Source organism: Miniopterus schreibersii, assembly GCF_964146895.1.
Source record: "Miniopterus schreibersii genome assembly, chromosome: 5".
Taxonomy (NCBI): domain Eukaryota; kingdom Metazoa; phylum Chordata; class Mammalia; order Chiroptera; family Miniopteridae; genus Miniopterus; species Miniopterus schreibersii.
In genome coordinates, this window is record NC_138106.1 from 90639473 (window position 1) to 90651386 (window position 11914).

Consider the following 11914-nt stretch of genomic DNA (forward strand, 5'->3'; position numbering starts at 1 on the left):
TTTGAAAGTATCACGTGAGGCATCTGCTATCTCCAGAGTTTGTTAGTTCATGAGAGGAAGCCCCTTTTGAAAGAATTTGGAAGTATTGCCAGAGGCAGCCGCTATCGCGAGAGTTGGACAGGCTAGCGAGAAGAAGCGCCTTTCGTGAGAATTTGGAAGTATCGTGAGAGGGAGCCGCTATCCTGAAAATCGGGCAGCATAGCCAGATGCAGCCGCTATCGCCAGAGTTGCGCTTTATCGCGAGAGGCAGCTGCTACCGTGAGAGTTGTGCAGTGTAGCGAGAGCCAGCAACTATCGCCAGAGCTGGGCATATCCCGAGAGGCAGGGGCTATCGCCAGAGCTGGGCATATCCCGAGAGGCGGGGGCTATCGCCAGAGCTGGGCATATCCCGAGAGGCAGGGGCTATCGCCAGAGCTGGGCATATCCCGAGAGGCGGGGGCTATCGCCAGAGCTGGGCATATCCCGAGAGGCGGGGGCTATCGCCAGAGCTGGGCATATCCCGAGAGGCGGGGGCTATCGCCAGAGCTGGGCATATCCCGAGAGGCGGGGGCTATCGCCAGAGCTGGGCATATCCCGAGAGGCGGGGGCTATCGCCAGAGCTGGGCATATCCCGAGAGGCGGGGGCTATCGCCAGAGCTGGGCATATCCCGAGAGGCGGGGGCTATCGCCAGAGCTGGGCATATCCCGAGAGGCGGGGGCTATCGCCAGAGCTGGGCATATCCCGAGAGGCGGGGGCTATCGCCAGAGCTGGGCATATCCCGAGAGGCGGGGGCTATCGCCAGAGCTGGGCATATCCCGAGAGGCGGGGGCTATCGCCAGAGCTGGGCATATCCCGAGAGGCGGGGGCTATCATCGCCAGAGCTGGGCATATCCCGAGAGGCGGGGGCTATCGCCAGAGCTGGGCATATCCCGAGAGGCGGGGGCTATCGCCAGAGCTGGGCATATCCCGAGAGGCGGGGGCTATCGCCAGAGCTGGGCATATCCCGAGAGGCGGGGGCTATCGCCAGAGCTGGGCATATCCCGAGAGGCGGGGGCTATCGCCAGAGCTGGGCATATCCCGAGAGGCGGGGGCTATCGCCAGAGCTGGGCATATCCCGAGAGGCAGCCCCTATGGCCAGGGCTGAGCACCATCTCAAGTAGCCCCTGTCCTGGAAGTAGGGAAGTCTCGCGAGAGGCAGCTGCCATCGTGAGATTTGGGAAGTACCTCGAGAGGACGCCCCTGGGCAGGAATCTAGAAATACTACCCGAGGTAGCCAGTATCGCCAGAGTTGGGCAGTGTTGGGAGAGGCGGCCGCCATGGCAGAGTTCGAAAATATGGTGAGAGCCGGGGGCTATCGCCGCAGTGTGCAGTACTGGGAGAGGCAGAAGCTATCAACAGAGTTGGAAATATCGCCAGAGGCAGCGGCTAGCGCCAGAGGCGGCCAGTCTCGCAGGAGGCAGAGCTGGGCAGTGTCGCCAGGTGCAGCCACGATCGCAACACTGGGCAGTATCGCGAGAGCCCGTCGCTACTGCCGAGTAAGGAACTATCGTGAGAAAAGGCGGCTGTCGCTAGATACGACAGTTATCACAAAGACAGGAGCTGTGACCAGGGTTGAGGAGTATCCCGAGAGGCAGCCACTATCGCGAGAGTAGGGAATGCTGGGAGCGGCCGCCGTTACCCGGAGCGTTGGGAGGAGTCACGGGAGGCCGCGGTTTTCCCGAGAGTGCTGCGGGATCGGGAGAGGAGCCCCGCCTCGAGAGTTTGTCAGCTGGTGAGAGGAAGCCCCTTTCACGAGAATTTGCAAGTCTGGCGAGAGGCAGCTGCCGCGGTCCAGCTGCAGCGGGAGTCAGGGGGCCCTGAGGTGGGCAAGGCCTCGGCGCCGGGAGGCAGCAGCCTCCACGACTGGGAGGTGGGTGACACTGCTCCACTTTATCGAGAATCAACATAATCTTCTATACTTTCCTTTCTGGCTACGATTACATTTCTGTGACTAGCAAAGCAGGGAATACTACTCATAGGATAAACAATACGAGTTTCCATTTCATCAGAACGGAACAATTTTGACTTTTATTTTTTAGAATAGAGGAGAAAGGAAAAACCAGTGACCTATAAAGTGAGAGATGTGGCTTTGTTTGCAGCAGGAATATATTGGCTTCTGAGACAGAAATTTTATATAATATTTACCTGGGGTTTCCACTGACTTTTCTTGTGGTTATATTTTAACTATGGAACTATTCATAAGCTATTATATTCTTCTTGCCATTTTCTTCTAAGAAAAGAGTGCCTTTTGCCTTACTATGGATTAACTGCTAAGAATGCTTTTCTTTCGTTCCTTTGGGAGCAAGCACTGGCGTGGCCACCTCCTTGCCGAGCGTTTCATGAAGGGCAGGTTCTCACACTGACCATGCCTTCCGTTTACAGTAACTGTTCTGATTCCGTTCTCATTGTAAGCCCCTCTATAAGGCAGAGGAGGGTCTGGTGGCCTTTCCACACTGTTAGCCCCTTCAGGGGATGCCACAATCTGCCATTTATTCTGTGTGCTACCCAGGGTGGTCCTTGTACAGCAGGCGAGGGGCGATGGCCTTTTTCCTGTCCTCGAATAATCCTGCATTTGTAGGCGGGGCACTGGAGGCTAGGCGGCTGTGTGAGCTCAGCTTTCTCTAGTTCCTCCATAAATTCCTCACTGGGGGCGCCAGGGGGAGTTTTCCTGGCTACTTCTAATAACAATTTGTTAAAGCATCCGGCACATGTGGTAAAGACTGGATTTGGGGAAATCGGAATTTTTTCAGAGGCGATTTTTAGGGGCACATCATTATTTGCCATTCCCAGGTTAGTTATTGATTTTATGACCCAAAATCCCCCTCCAAGGAGGTGAAGAGCTATTCCCATTCAGCCAATTACTCCCACCCACATGCCACGGCCTGTCCCCAGAAGACGCCTTCTGTGAAGCTTCCTCTCCATGTCTGGACCTTGTCAGATGACATGGTTGGAAGAGGACGTGGGATCTCACCCTTTTTTATTTTTTAATTTAAATAATTCAGGCTGGGTAAGGAGATTTTTGATTGAAGATAATTACACTCTGAAGACGACTGAGAAAATAACAAGATTATTTTAATTAGCACCGTTATTCCTATGTGAACTACATTAGACCACCACATAGTAGGGTCAACTGTATTTCTTAAGGATTGCTATAAACTTTGTGCAAAGGACTTGCCCATGGGTAGGTCTAATTTTGCTTGACTTAAACCCTTAATTTTTTCCTGCAGGGAATGTAAATCCAGAGCTAATTCAGTGTTATGCCAAATACCTTGTGGATGTACTTTCACCTTGTCCCAAGGCTCAGTAGTATTATCATAAGGATAGGGAGTTATACAGATCCACTTATACTGCGAGTGACAATGAGCAGTCATTTGAGTTTGAATGTTCTGAATTTGATTTCCTATATAAAGTACTGTTTCTTCTAATGCATTAATTCTTGTTTCTAATTTTTATCTAATCTTTCCTGTAGAGAGAGAGCTACAGATACATTCTGTGATAAATCATTGACATGATTAGCAGTATGAATCTCCTGGACTAATGCAGTGGTAGATATAGCTAAGGAGGCAATTATACTAATTAAAGCTGTGATTCCTAAGATTAAGGCTGCAACAAAGCGCTTTGGTCTAGATAGTTCATTCAATCTATTTAAAACTTGTAATCCTGGATCATCAAACCATTCCTCTGTTAATGTGACAGGTATAAGAACATAAGGGGGTTGATGTACTATTACAAATGTAGTATAATTCTTCGGAAGGGCTGAGTGGATACAATTTGTTAACCAGCACCCATTACATTTTATATGATAAGATGACTCTTTTAAAGATATTTGCATTATATCCGAGTTTCCAATTAAAATAGCATGTGGGATGTTGACACATGCAAGTACTGAGAGAGTCTCTGACTTATTTTTATAAGGTCTTTTGATTATAACCATATTAGTGGCTGCTAATAATCTAAATAAATCAGGATTATCTTCCTGTAGTTCCCTTCTTGTGGTAGGTTAGGGCGCCTGTGGCAACCTTCTCTTGCTGTGCAGGCCGTATGAGCCCATCTGGGATCCATATGGGGGAGTCTGCATCCTGTGGGAACACACAAGCATATCCTCACCCTGATGTTAAGAGATTATCGGGCCCTTTCCATTGTCCTGTTAGTAAGTCTTTCCATTTTACCATAATGTTAGGATTTTGTCTTTGTTCCCAATGTCTCATCATAGGAGTAAGGCCTTGATTAACATTCAGGTGATTAATTACAAACAGAGCATGCTGTAAAATATGATGAGGGGATAAATATTTCGTAATCCCTTGCTGTAATTTGGAGACCTGATTTTTTAATGTCTGATGAGCCCTTTCTACAATTGCTTGTCCCTGTGGATTATAAGGAATTCCTGTGTTATGCTTAATCTGAAATGTATTGCAAAACTCTTTGAAAGCCTTTGATGTATATACCGGAGCATTATCAGTCTTTAAATGCTTTGGTGTCCCTATATATGCAAAGGTTTGAATCATATGTTGTGCCACATCCTTGAATGCTTCTCCTGCTCTGGCAGGTAGATGAGTCACATCCATTTGCCATAATACATTAGGCTTCAACCCCCGAGGATTGACTCCCATCTGAGGAGAGGGGAGAAAAGTTACACAAGGCGGAAACTGCTTAACTAGTTGATGAGCTTGTTCCCTTGTAATGTGGAATTGCTGCCTGAGGGTTGAAGCATTTTGGTGATGATGAGCGTGAGAGGCCGAAGCCTCCTCTATTGCTGTCATTATTACAGATTTAGTTAATTTATCAGCTAATTCATTCCCTTTTGTTAAAGGGCCTTCTAAATTAGAGTGCCCATGAAAGTGTCTAATAAAAAATGAATGAACTCTTGGATGGATTAAATTTTGTAACTCCCGAAACTGCTTACTTACTGTGGAATTGGAGGAAATCAATGCTGTCTCGATAGCTGGAAATAATTGAGCAATATATGCTGAATCTGAATCTAGATTAAATGGAGCCTGTACCTGCTGAAAGGCAGTAATTACAGCAGCTAATTCAGCTCTCTGGGCTGAGGTTTCCTTGTCTGTTGACTAATAGATTTGTCTTCCATGATTGTCACCACCATCCCATTTGAGGATCCATCTGTAAATATTAATACTGAGTGGGGAGGCAAAGGCTTTGCAGAGTATCGAGTAGAAAAAAGAACAGAGGTGTTTTTCATGAAATGTAATAATGGGTGTGGAGGCAGGTGAAATAATTTATTCCTCGCAAATCCAGCCAATGCTATCGCCCATTGGTCCTCTACCACAAATAATTGATCACATTGCTCTCTAGTATAGTGAATAATAATTTCCTGCACATCCAACCCAAAGAGCTCCTTACTAGGGATTCTTCCGTTAGTAATGAGTAGTGTAACTAGCTGAGGATATGATGAGATTACTTTCCTAGGGGTCGAGGGTAGATGCAACCATTCTAAGGGTAGCCCCTGCCACAACCAGGCAGTAGGAGTGTATTGGGTTTTTAAAAGAATTAACTGCCAGGGCTTAGTGTAGTCTACCTGGGATAACTTCTTCTCAGTTAATGCCTTGTCTACTTGTTGTAGGGCCTTTTTTCCTTCCATTGTCTGTACTCTAACTGATGTCAGAGATGGATCCCCCTTTAGTATATCAAAAAGGGGTTGCAAGTCCTGAGTTGTTAGTTTTGTGAAAGGCCTTAGCCAATTGATGTCCCCTAATAATTTTTGGAAATCATTTAAAGTCTTTAACTGATCATGTCTAATAGCCACTTGTTGAGTATGTACTAGAGGAGAATTAATGATTTGTCCTAGATAATTAAACAGAGGGCTTGTTTGAATTTTATCAGGCACTACACCCAATCCATACTTACTTAATTCTAGGACCATATTCTCTAACAGTTCCTGCAAAATTGCCTTGTCTTTGTGTGCTATTAAGATATCATCTATATAGTGAATAATATATGCATCTGGAAATTGTATTCTGACCTTTTGTAATGCTATATCAACAAACTTTTGACATAGTGTACGACTGTTTTTCATTGCTTGAAGTAATACTTTCCACTAATATCTTTGATAAGGCCTTTGTAAATTGACTGATGGCAGACTGAAGGCGAATCTCTTGCAATTATTAGGTGATAGAGGTATGGTAAAGAAACAGTCCTGCAAGTCAATAACTATGATTTGATGACCTTTGGGTATAGCAACAGGAGAAGGGAGCCCATGTTGTAAAGCTCCCAGAGTACCCATGGTTTTATTTATTGCCCTTAAGTCTTGTAACAATTTTCGTTTTCTAGATTTTTTCTTAATAACAGAAATAGGTGTATTCCAGGGGCTATTAGAGGGTTCTATATGCCCTAGTTTTAGTTGCTCTTTTACTAACTCTGATGCAGCATCTAATTTTTCCTTTGTTAAAGGCCACTGTTCTACTAATACCGGTTTATCTGTTTTCCATTGTATAGGGTCTGCATAACAGGGAAGAGTGGCTATAGTCATAAAAAATTCGGTTCCTGTTTTTCTGTGCTTCTAGAGTCATACCCATTTGAGATAATATATCTCTTCCCCATAGGGAAAAAGGTAGGGAAGGAATTATATAAGGCTGGAACATCCCTGACACATTACTATCTATCCAGTGTGGAATATGGGAACGTTTTGCCATATTAGATACCAATCCTAATCCTATTAAGGTAGAAGAGCTCTGTGTCGTGGGCCACGTATTAGGCCTGTCCAAACCAGCAATGCAGGAGACATCTGCCCCTGTGTCAATTAAGCCCTCTATTTTTTTTCCTGCTATCAGTAATTTTTTCATGGGTCTATGCCTTCCTACTATTTGTACCCAAGCTACTAAATCACTAGAGCCAAATCCTTGATCTCCTCTCTCTTCTTTTCATGTAACATTTGGAAGGGCCAAATAAGGGAGCAATAATAATTGTGCTATTCTTTGTCCCAGGTGTATTTGTATAGTCTCTTTTGGAGGTTGAATCATAACTTTTAATTCCCCTGTATAGTCTGAATCTATTACTCCTGGGAGGACCTGTATCCCTGCCTTAGAACTTGAACTTCTTCCTATAATTAGTCCCATATATCCCTTAGGTATGGGGCCAAATATTCCTTTGGAGATAAGAGTCATTTCTGTTTCAGGCGTAATTATAGCAAAATTAGAGGCACATAGATCTAACCGTGCACTCCCAGGGGAGGCCCTTGCCAGGTGATGGATGGACTGCTTCTTAGTGTCCGAGGTCCCCAGTTTTGAGTCGGGGCCTGGGGCGGCCCCCTGGGTCTAATTTTACAACCAGCTTACCAGGTGGTCTGGCTGAGTCATGACTATTAATACTCCTGTAACTTTTAGACTTTTTAATTTCAGAATATAGTGCAACCGTTTCCTCAGTAACTTGTCTTGCAAAACATACAGCCTCATGAGTAGGATCAAAACTATCCTTCAGCAAATTCCAAAGTGAGAAAGCATCTATGGGGATTCTTTCAGGCCCGTGCATAGTATAGTATACTTTCATTTCCTTCCCCAATTTCTTCCAAGTCTCTAAATTCAAAGTACCTTCCTCTGGGAACCAAGGGGAACATTCTTGTACAAAATGAAAAAATTGTCTGAGTTGCCTATGAGATATATGAATTCCTCTTTTACTTAACATATGCTTAGTTATATCAATAAAGACTCCTCTTTCTTTAGACTCCGTATGCCCCATGATTACTCGCTCTTTCTACTTAGCCTTGTCTGCTAAGGGATCTGCAGCACCCAATGGGCAAGAGCCTATCCTTATGGTAACTCAATGACTTACCTTTGGGTCCCTGTTCGGGCGCCACTTGCTGCGGTCCAGCCGCAGCAAGAGTCAGGGGTCCAGAAGGTGGGCAAGGCGTCAGCGCTGGGAGACAGCAGACTACATGACTCGGAGCTGAAGTCACACTGTTCCACTTTATTGAGAATCAACATAATCTTTTATACTTTCTTTTCTGGCTACGATTTCATTTCTGTGATTAGCAAAGCAGGGAATACTACTCATAGGTTAAACAATACGAGTTTCCATTTCATCAGAATGGACCAATTTTGACTTTTATTTTTTAGAATAGAGGAGAAAGGAAAAATCAGTGACCTATAGAGTGATAGATATGGCTTTGTTTGCAGCAGGAATATATTGGCTTGTGAGAGAAATTTTATATAATATTTACTTGGTGTTACCGCTGACTCTTCTTGTGGTTATATTTTATTTTATTTTATTTTATTATTTTTTAAAATATATCTTTATTGATTTCAGAGGGAGAACAGGAGAGGGAGAGAGAGACAGAAACATCAATGATGACTCATTGATTGAGCTCGCAGCCTGGGCATGTGCCCTGACCAGGAATCGAACCCCGATCGCTGGATACCAAGTCGACGCTCAACCGCTGAGCCAGGCCTGGCCATGCTCTTGTGGTTATATTTTAACTATGGGCCTATTCATAAGCTATTATATTCTTCTTGCCATTTTCTTCTAAGAAAAGAGTGCCTTTAGCCATAGCTATGGATTAACTGCTAAGAATGCTTCTCTTTTGTTTCTTTGGGAGCGAGCACCGGCGTGGCCGCCACCTTGCCAAGCGTTTCATGGAGGGCAGGTTCTCACACTGACCGTGCCTTCTGTTTACAGTAACTATTCTGATTCCATTCTCATTGGAAGCCCCTCTATAAGGCTGAGGAGGGTCTGGTAGCCTTTTCATACTATTATCCCCTTTCAGGGGGATGCCACAATCTGCCATTTATTCTATGTGCTACCCAGGGTGGTCCTTGTACAGTAGGCGAGGGGCGATGGACTTTTTCTTGTCCTCAACTAATCCTGCAATCATAGGCGGAGGCACTTGAATATAGGCGGCTGTGTGAGCTCAGCTTTCTCTGGTTCCCCCATAAATTGCTTATTGGGGGCGCCAGGGGGAGTTTTCCTAGCTTCTTCTAATAACAATTTGTTAAAGCATCCGGCACATGTGGTAGTGACTGGAGTTGGGGAAATCGGTAGTGACTTTTAGGGGCACATCATAATTTGCCATTCCCAGCTTAGTTGTTGATTTTTTGACCCAAAATCCCCCTCAAGGAGGAGAAGAGCTATTCATTCCCATTAAGCCAATTCCTCCCACCCACATGCCATGTCACCACCCCAGAAGACGCCTTCCGTGAAGCTTCCTCTCCACGTCCGGACCTTGTCAGAAGACACGGTTGGAAGAGGACGTGGCAGGCAGCCTCTATCGCATGAACTGGGCAGTATGACGAGTGGCAGCCGCTAGAGTGAGAGTTCAACAGTGTCTCGAAGCAGACACTTCCGTGAGAGTTGGGCAGGATGGCGAGAGGCAGCCACTATCTCGAGATCTGGGCATTGTGGGGAGAGGCCGGGACTGTTGTGAGAGTTGGGCAGAATCCGGAGACACAGCCACTCTCGGGAGAGTTGGGAGGTATAGCAACAGGCCGCAACTATCATGACGCTACTGGGCACGAACTTCTATCTAAAGTGTTTACTGACTTACATTTCTCCACGATCCAGAGAGTTGAACTGAAAATAAAATCCCTGTGGTGGGTAAAAAGTGTGGGGCCGGGGAGAAGAGGTGCTTCTATGGGGGGCACGGCTGGGGGGCACGAGGGTGTCCTGAGCCATGGGGACAGGACAGCACAGGATGCCCAGAGGAGGGCCCGTCCCTGCTCGGTTGTATTAACCAGGGCAACCCTGCCCCACCAACCAATGCTGGGCATCTTATCTGATCTTGTGAGGAACTGTTTTTCCATCTGTAAAATGGGCGGAAGTGGTAAGTTCCTCCTGGCGCATGTTCCGAGGAACACGGTGGAAATAACTGTGTGAACATAAACCATACACTGAGCCTTTCTCAGGACTATGCTGCAGAACTCTAGGAATGTGCACAGTTAATACAATAAATCCAGTTAGAGCTACGAGAAAGGTCACAGTCAGAGAGCAGTTAAACTTCATCTGTGTGAAGCACCAAGAAGCTCTTATTTCCAGGCGTGAGACAGCCTCTGGTCAGTGAGACAACACTTTCTGTTTAATTCTGTGTGTGAAGAGAAGCTTAAGAAAAGTATTTAAATGTGTGTTAAGGAATAAAATAAAGCAAGTTATACAAAATATGTTTTATAGGTCAAAATGTTTTAAGTACAAATAAGCTTATATTGCTTAGTAGTGTTTAAGCCATCACTGATTCTAGAGTAAATATTTTAAGCATACAGAAGCAAACTTTCAAACCCAAGAATAAAATGACACCACCTGTCTGTTTAAGACATGATACAAAATTGGACTTGTGTTTTTAAAAATTCTGTTGTATATGAATATATTTTCAAAGCGTTGATTTCAATGAACACACCAATTTTAATCTATTCATATTTTATTTTCATTCACACTTAACAGAGTTGTACATATGGATGCCAAATGCGCTTCATTTGCTGGAAAGGCTCACTGATACCCTGAGGTCACCGGCCAGGAACTGGCTGCAAGCTGCCGTCTCTGTCACCAGCCAGGAGACGCATTTCCTTCAGCCTGCTTAACCTGGGCAGAGTTGGAAATGCAAAAGCAGGCCTGAGCTACAGCAGAGTAAGGCTTCGGCCCTCTCAGAGGCTAGAGACCGTGCAGAGTTTCCCTGGCAGGTTCTGAAGCAGGTGCACTACTGGCTCCACCCTGAATCAGGCCAGAGTTACTTCCCCACCTTGGGGTCTGGAAAACCTTCCCACACCCTGAGATCTTTCTTCAGTGCAGCAAGGCACACTCCTCCAAATCAGGATGAGCTCGTGGCTGGGAACGTGACCTGTGTACTTGGTGAGGTTGGGGCTCTGGATGCCTCCAGGTGAGTGGCTGCTGGGCAGTCACCCTCCTGTGAAAACTGGCCAGGGCCCTCAGTTACTGAGCAAGTGCTCAGATGGCTTGGCCTAGCCTTACCCCAGGGACCTCGTGGAAGAATCAAAATCTTAAACAGGAGTGGAGATCTCCATCCCACGGCCTCGTCAGGTCCAGGAACACTACTGGGGTCCCAGTGACTCAGGTGGGCCCTGGGTTCTCCAGGGTCAGGACCAACTAAGAAATGCAGAGCAGGGGAAAGAGACTTTGTTTCCCACCTGCCTGCACCTGCCTTCAGGACGTGAGTGTCCAGACCTACTAAGATCTGGAGGATGTTGGGGACTCACACCACCCGACATTTCCCTCTGGTGGTCAGGAAGACCCTGTTCACTCAGACAGATTGCGATGTCTCACTGTTGTTACAATTGGCATTTCCCTGAGGACTAACGATGCTGAACTGCCTCACGTGTTTTTTGTTTTTGTTTAGGGTTTGTTTGTTTTTGGTCTTTTGTCACCTATCAATCTTCTTCTGTAAAGAGCCTGTCCAAAGCTTTTGCCCATTTTAAAAAATTCCAGGTTTAAAATGAGTGATGCATTTTCCTTCAAATGTAGCCTTAGTTCTAGACTCTTGCTAACACTGTGCTTTCTGCGTCTATTTTGTCCATGTCGCTTTTTAAACATTCATTAATAAAGATGTGAATTTTATTGTCCTTGCTGAGCTTCCCTGGCAGATGCAGGACCTGTGTCTTTGGTGTTCCCTTTTATTACAAGGTGACAAAAGTGATATATTCTTTTTGAAAGTCATGAAATGGACCATTGTATGGTGAGGTCTCCATCTGTGCTCAAAGGTAGAGGAAAACGTTGCTGTGGTTTAGCAGCAAAATTGAATTCTCTCCACCATGTGTGGGGATTTCCAGCTCTAATACACCTTTGCTAAGAGCTACGTGAAAAGGACAATGCTCGAGGAAAATGTAGGTGTTTGCAGTAAAAGCGAAAGATTTGTCACTCTCTGTCCCCACGTCTGTCCAGCCTTCTTTCATCTAGAATTCCTACTTTTTGTGTGTAGTTAATACTTTTAAGAGGAAACAGTGGGGC